The 7,950-nt window shown below is 46.8% G+C and overlaps 1 protein-coding gene across 1 annotated transcript in view; it reads left to right on the top strand.

The window, feature by feature from the left end:
• The first annotated feature begins 4,285 nt into the window (after positions 1-4,285).
• Positions 4,286-7,950, top strand: part of LOC135388476 (uncharacterized) — a 120,715-nt gene continuing 117,050 nt past the window's right edge. The window contains exon 1 of the mRNA XM_064618057.1: positions 4,286-4,362. The gene's annotated coding sequence lies outside the window, so the exon portion shown is untranslated. The remainder of the gene's footprint in view (positions 4,363-7,950) is intronic.

The following is a 7,950-nucleotide window of genomic DNA, read 5'->3' as shown; positions in this document are numbered from 1 at the left end:
TGGGTGTGGTAGTCCATTTCACCTTAGTTTAAGTGCATCACATGGGCTCGGTAAGTCTTAACACGCGGTCGTCATCACACCTTTGCAAGTTGTCAACAATACGAGGCTTTATGTGTAAAACTGCGCTTTTTACTGCGAGATTCTCGGATAACCCCAGCAAACACGTATCGTTCACCGATTATCCCATTTTGATCTCAATGCCCACACCCGGATGAGACGATCCATGCGTCGTCCTTGCGAGCACCGTCCGCGACTAAAACCTCTTGCTCCCACACCCATCCACACGAGAGCAAAATGCGAGCATTCAACTCTTGAGGGCCAGGAGGTAGTGCGAAACTGTGGTGACTGTATAAAATTACCTAACCATTGTCGCGTTGATCCGAGTGCTGCAATGCAATCACAATTATTTGCTATGTTACTGCAACATTACTACGCAGAAACACGTTGAGTTTAGATCGCAGTGCACATACGTAACGGTCACCGTGGTACAACCAGTCCTCCTCAGGTACCCCAGGACGCGGCTGTAGAGTATGTACCACTGCGCCCATACACCATGTTGCCAGCCCATTGGGCTAGACTGTGCGCGCGCTCCGATTGGTCGAGAACGTTTTGAAATCGCATTTTGTAGCGCGCATGTGCGTACAGCGTCTCGGCCGTTTCAGCATAGTTTCGAAATAGCATGGCCGAAATGTCGTCCTCCTGTGTTCGGTGGTGTCAATCGACAGAACAGTTTGTAGAAATATGTTCGCGGGTTTATTCGTGCGTCATTGTGAGTCTACGCGTGTAGTGCTGTTTCTGGACACAACTGTTATCCCACGAACAATTTGTCAACTGCGGTACCGGAGTGCTTCATGAGTTGGAGCGTGAAGAACAAGTTTGAGCGCCGTTGGACTTCGAGGACTGTCAACAAAGACAGGATTACGTGCCACACAAGCGCTTTTCGCTTCGCTATAATGGATGCACCGCAAGCAGCGAAAGAAGATGCTCATCATGAAGTGGTACGCACTCATGAGACTGGCTCGGTATTAGGGGTTGAACGGTGCGTTCGTTCTGTCCCAGTGTGTCAGCAACGCAGTGGGCTTTGTACCCACAGTGCACCCATGTATCAGATCTTTGAATTAGTGGTATCAAATAAATATTTATTTTACCCCAAAATGGCTTTAGTTATTTTGAATACCGAGTAACGGCGGCAGGCCTGAAATCCAGTAGAAGTCGATGGTAGCCAGGACCGACCGAAAAGCGATTGGTTGTGCATAATATCCACCACGTCGCAATTTCATTGGTCGTGTGCCCAGTGTTGTGTGAATTATCTCAAACTATGGGCTCTATGGGGAGCTGTTGGAGCCTGGTACAACGTCCAGCGTCCGCGAGGTTCAAACCTGTTCTGACCGGTGCCGTGTGATCGTGCTCGTGACAGCCGCCCTTTTCTTCGTCGCCACGCTGGTGGAAGGATGTGAACCAACGGCAAGTGTCGGTTCCTTTAAACCTGTGCTACCTTTATGTTTCCGTGCCATGTAATCGGATTCATCAACTGCGCGCCCGACTGTAATTTGAACAATATGGAGGTCGTATCGTACAGTCTTACGCAACGTCAGTGCTCGCGTGAATGAAAGCCTACTTGCTTTAGCTTGTGCGTGTGAAGGAGGTCCAAATGTCTCGGACACATGTTACAACCGTTCTCCACAGCCTCCAGAACGTGAGGAGATCGTGCATGAAAATTTCGGGACGTCTTCAGCCGGCAGGCCTAGTGAGAGCGGAGAGATAGTTGTTTTTCTAATTTGAGGTTTTATGGAAAAAAATATTTTCAAAACAACCACAAACTGTGACTACATGTAACATGTACAACCTGGTGTGGGCATATTCTCGCTGCACACGACGCTCCGTATAGGCTGTCACAATGAAAGCAGTGACTGACCGCCATCATTGGAATGACTGTAAGTATGGAAGTATGGCGATTCCAACAAGTTTTATTCCCCATATCTGGCCTTCGTTTAATATCGGAAAACGAGCGTCGTCTGCCTCTTCGCAACTACACCTTGCTACACGCTACCGCAGGAAGTTCCGCCCTGCAAGCTGCCTTAATTTGCGCGGCGCGCAGGGCGGAACTTCTTGCGGTAAGGTGCGAACGGCAGGAACGCCCTGCCGTACGCAGTGGCTGCTCCTCAGAACGCGCGCGTTATGATCCCAGCTTCACCCCATGGGTTATCCGTGGGAGCACACAGCGAATTCGAAACCGCGGACAAGTTGAGCATTTTTCACGGGTGTTTCGGGGATCGGCGCACGTCCCAGGTACGATCGCATCATCGCATTTCGTGATCCATCGTTCCTCGCACGTACGGACTTCGGTTTGCTGGGACAATAATTATCGTGATCGAAAAACATCCAAAACGTCGTCCAGAAACAACAACCGCATTGTTTACAAACGGTTTGGCCGCTGGTCACGGGTGCTGCCATCTTTAGGGTCACGTGTCCCTTGACGTTTGCTGTGACGTGTGACCAGGACCTGTCCAGGATGAATTGCGTTCGCCCAGCACGCTTTCGTCTACGGAGCAATACATTGGCTGCCGCCCCTGTGCTTTTCAATGACTTCCTCTTTCATCATTAATTTCTTAGGCACTTGAGGCTTTGTATGTATTTGTCCTTTCTATGTGTTCCAGCCTCGGAACATCAATTGCCAACATGTTCCCTAGCGCGTTGTCCCGACCCGATATCTTCCTTTGATCATTTCATCAAAAGACGGACTGTTTAGAAATTTTACTTCCACGGGAACGTCTTCTCTTTCTTCTGCGTCACATTCGTCGCACCCGCAAGTGCGTGCAATTTTACGAATAACACCCGGTTTACGCTAACCTTACCAAAGCAAGTTCATATTCAAGCCACATATATATATATATGTGTGCCTTGAATATGAACTTGCTTTGTTAAGGTTATATTGGTAAGGAATATATTCATCCTTCCTCGTGTTTCGGATCCTTCACACCGAAAAAACACGGATTGCTCTCGATCCAGAGTACTGGTCGCCCCAGAAAGCACGCAAATCTCTCACTTGAAATGCACAGCTACTGCAGGATTCGCATGCCTGCTGGGGCCACGAGTGCTCGAATTGAGTGGCTGTCCAGACACACACTACGATTACATGTTGCAGATATATGAGTATTTACTTCAGCCTTTTCAACTTTCCAGAAACGTTAATTATCGTGTGCTATTAGGAACATCTCAAATACTCTGCTGGCCACACGATTCCAGACGTCCACAAGGCAATCAAACAAGCGACAAACCAAACAGGAGGTGTGATGCATTTTATGTAACATTGTAATTCCTCAGCTGCGATCATTTAGTTCCGTTATATAGTTGCTCAACATGTACATCAGAATATGTGTAATATTTGACTACAAACGAAATGCATTTTTGTGGTGCCGTTCCTTTGACTTGGACATGCCTTTGTTGGGAACAACGATCCTGCATAGAGCCACCGGTTACATGCCAATTGGGCTGGTATCAACTATGCTGTGTTATCGTACAGAGACCACTTCAACCGGTTCCTTCTCAGCAATCAGGTTTGCAGCTGGTCCCAGTTTCAACTGGCACCACTTGTGACTGGGACTGGTTACAGAACCAGTTGGGCCAACTTGTACCACTTGATCGAACTTGTCCATGTTCGATAGCCGTTCAACTAGCGCTAGTTGAAAAAAAAAATGTTCGCCTGGGATACAAAGCGCCGTATGGGATGAGTGATGCTAGCAGCAGTGATGTTAGCGAAAGTGGACATCCAATTAAACGCAAAGGAGTGCTGATATACACGTGCCTTGAGGCACAGTAGGCCGAAATGAGAGCAGATGAGCAAAAAGTGTTCGGTTGCTTTATTCAACCGCAGTGGGAGAAAACAGGTGATAAATAGCGTTCAGCGCGGTGAAGATAAAAATTTACGGGTAGCGCCAGCTACCAGGCGCTACCCGTGGCATGGAGCTCGCGTCACCTAGACTTATTCCCGGTGAAGTTCTCAAAATTCGACGGAATGGTACTTTTTTCCCTTCTTGCTGTTCTTTCTTTTTTTTTTTTCTCATTTTGTTACCAAGAGAAGGCATTGTTTACTATGGCAATTTACAATTGCACTAACAAAAGGGCGTAGACCTCTCATTGTTGAATGCAGAAAGTATGAAGCATTATGCATGAATAATTATTCAGAATTACGGGGTAATTACGGACCGTGAACCGTGAATGGTGGGCGTGAACCGTTGGGGGAGACACCGGCACACCGTTGAAATTGACAAGGAAGAAATAAAGGCTCGTTCCCTTCTTCGGTTCATCTGTCTCATTAGTGAGCGTGCTCAGTGACAGCGACCGTGATCTCCATTTATAACTGTGAGTATTCTTCTGGGAATTTCGTAGTTTGCAAGAGCGAACCGTCACTCCGAACGATGTCAATTTCGTACGAGACTTGTTTTGACGCCTTATCAATGTGGATATTATGTAAGCGTTCCAACGTGAGGAGACGAGAACGAATGGTCTCGTGTGCAGATTGATTCTGAGCGTGTTAAGATGTTCTGCTCTTCCAACGTATCGTAGTCACGATACGATACCGTACGGTTGCTTAGTAAGCTGCGTAGTAGTAAGCACTGTTATACGGGCTTGAACTTGGTAATCGGTGATGCTGTGGAATAAATCCGGACAGCAGGTTTCAATGCCAGTCGTGCGTATCTTTGTCACTTCAGTCTTCATTGGTACAAGAACCTGTGGGCTAAGCCCCGGATATCGGGTCAACTTGTGTGTTCCGCTTGTTTGCGGTTCGTTAAGCGTCAAAATCGCAACGCCTTCTTTGAAATCTGCAGACTCTGGCGTTTCACGACGTTCAGAACGCGCCAACGATAACAATTTATACGTGCTAGCTCAGCCCTATTTTTCTGGGGCTTGCTCTATTTCCTTCTGTTTGGAGCACAGCCGTTCTTTGCCATTACTTGTTGTAAAGAAGTGTACCTGGTCTTGTGGCACTTGTGTGGTCACGTTAATTGTCACAAAAACGCTTATGCCCAGTGCATTCCATGCGTGGCATGTTTCAATGCAATGGGCAATGTCCTGCACAATGGTTGTTATTCAGCGTTATGCATTTTTAGCGTATTTTTGTTTTCGATTATGTTGTTGGCAACATAACTGCATAGCTGCCACAAGCACGAGAATGCGCCCAGATTCCAGCTGTTACATGCGCACATGTGTCATGCTGTGTCATGTTACAGAATCTCAGCAACAATAATTGGCTCACTCTTAGCAACGGACTTCGCCACATAGCACGCTCTTAGCTAAGCATCGTCTCAACTGGCATCATTCTTCACCTTATTTGCTGAAAACGGGAGATGTACGTCATATATGTAGCATTATGCAGTTCATAATTCCCACAAAAATGGCGTACGATCTTCTATTCATCAAATCAAGGGACAGAACGTTCTCATTCGGGATGACGGTTGGCTAAGAGCGTGCTATGTGGTGAAGTTTATTTTGATGGTGGTGTAATTCCCCATCCATGATCATAAAATACAGTTCTTGTTGCTGTTGTTGAACCAGAGGGGTAACTCTGCGCTACCTGAGCAGGAGTTTACCTCATAGCAAATTCTCATCACCACTGAACTCACCGCACCATCCACCTCACAGTACTGTAGGGTTAGTGCTTCCGATTCGAAGAGCGAAGTGGGCGTACGCCTTTTGTAGCAATGTGAATATATCCTGATTGCTAGAAGGCATACGCCCTTCTCTCCCTTCAAATCAGAAGCGATCACCCTATCATTCGTGGTAGTGATCGGCGCACACCGTGCAATGAGGTGAAGCTCAGTTTTGGAAGTGTAGGAATGATTGACTCTGAGCATGCATTGCGGTTCTGTTTTATACCTGGTTCGCACTTTCAATACACCATGAAGTAGGTCAGTAGGTAGCCTTTGGCGCGCCCTCTCAGCTTTTCCCGTGTGAATGTTGAATGGTCTCATTGGACTGTTCTCAAATAAACATACAAACCGTAATAGAAAGGCTAAAAAAAAAGCTGAGAGAGAGGGAGAAAAGGAGTTGTACGGACGCAAGACCCTCTCTCAACATCCAAGTACGGCAGACGCCATGATCGATATTCTGCCGGGTTCGGCCACAGCCTTTCCCACGACCTCCTAAATTGTAACGACCATGTCATATGTACCCCTTCCCAGCGCCGCATTTGGAAGCTAGCGGTGGCGGTACTCCTCGAATCGCCCTCAATTTCAGCAATGCTTCGCACTTCTAGCGGTAGGTGTCCCATGGAAGAGCCTATTTCAGAAGTTGATTATCATCGTCATTCTAGGTGTTTTCATAGGAGACTATCGTCTGCTGCGGTTTCTGCACGTTCAAAATTCAAATTCCCATTGTGCAATCATGATGTAGATCTCGCGGGCCGACAAGTAGAGCCCCTAGCGGATCGTGCGGACGGGCTTCTCATAGCGGTTGCCGATTATGGCACGGTCGTTATAAAATCCAGTATGTCGTGGTCTTTCCACGTGTGAAGGCAAGTGGCGGTAGGCTCAATGATATTCAAATCAAAGGAACTCTCTGCGGTTTCCACTGGGCTTCGTGCGTCATGCCGTGTGCGAAGTGTGTTTGTTTTGTCTGCAAACATCTGTGCGCTTGGATTCTGTAGGAAACGGGTATCGTAGGGGTGTAAACCTTATGCTGCGGCATGAAAAAACGGCGCACGGAACTCATAGGAGACACTGTTCGTAACACGCTAGGCCTGCCGTGAAGAGTTTATCTATTCTTTCTGCCTCGATAATCTCACGAGCGGTCTTGTTGACAGACGTTGCTAGCACTTTGCTTCGTCGTAGTGCAGCGGACGGAAAGGAGCTTCGGTACCTTCCGAAGAGAATTTAATTTGTTTTCCTTTCTTTTTTTTTTTTTTTGCTGTTGATCTTTTATATTTTTCCTCTTCCTTTTTATTGAGCCCTGTTCATTGTCTGTTGGGGAAAAACGAACAGCTAGACACCATAGCGGCAGTTTATCAAGACAAATGGACAGTAATCAGTGAAACAGAATGTACTCGTCTCTGACAAAAACAAATAGGGTACAGTAAAAAGGAATCTAGAGGTTGTCGCTGATGTGCTATCACACTGTCCTAAAATTGTCCTTAAGGATGGCCTGTGGACATTCTGATTATACTATGGGGACGCGGTATAGTGCTAAACTGACAGATTGAGGGCAATTTGAGAATCAGATTTGACCCTCCTGAGCCCAAGGATGACAATGTGTTGTTGGGGTGGTAGCGATAAAATATACCGACGAACCCGTGCCCAGGCGTTCTTAGTCAAGGTTAAGGACTGGATGCGGATCGCTCGCGTTAGAAATAAAAAATGGCTCCATATGTGTCTCATTTCCTGCGTGATCTAGAGTGCCTACATCAGCGGTTCCGTCTTAGGGTGGTGTCAATCTTTGACCCACCACATGATGCCACCGGCCACCTTGGTCCCCATTCCCTAGACGGCGTGGTATTGCGAGATACTCTCTTACTCTTAGAAACCAACTAACTTCACCGTGTACCACGCTCTCAGTCAACCACAATCTCGTTATCTGCCCTGCACTGTTAAATCCAGAACACCTTTTGGGGTGTAATTCACACATACCATAACTGACTCCATTTTAGGTGTAACTTAACACCCTTGGCCAGCCTTACACCCTCCCAAAAAATGGTGTACTTATACTCCTTTTTTTGGTTACACCCCAGGTACCATAACTGACTCCTTTTGAGGTGTATATCAACACCCCTTGCCAAATTTACACCCTACTAAGAGGGGTGGAGGTGAGAAAAATGCGTGCCTGAAAGAAAATGCAGATGGAAAATAACGATATGTGACACTTTATTTGCATAGTCTCATAAAATTCTAACACAAATAAGTTGATACCACTGCCACGTAAGCACACAGGGATGATAGCACTTGTAAGATGGCAATA

The sequence above is a fragment of the Ornithodoros turicata genome, chromosome 3, assembly GCF_037126465.1.
Source record: "Ornithodoros turicata isolate Travis chromosome 3, ASM3712646v1, whole genome shotgun sequence".
NCBI lineage: Eukaryota > Metazoa > Arthropoda > Arachnida > Ixodida > Argasidae > Ornithodoros > Ornithodoros turicata.
The sequence above is the reverse complement of the archived record's forward strand: the minus strand, read 5'-3'. Positions and strand labels throughout refer to the sequence as shown.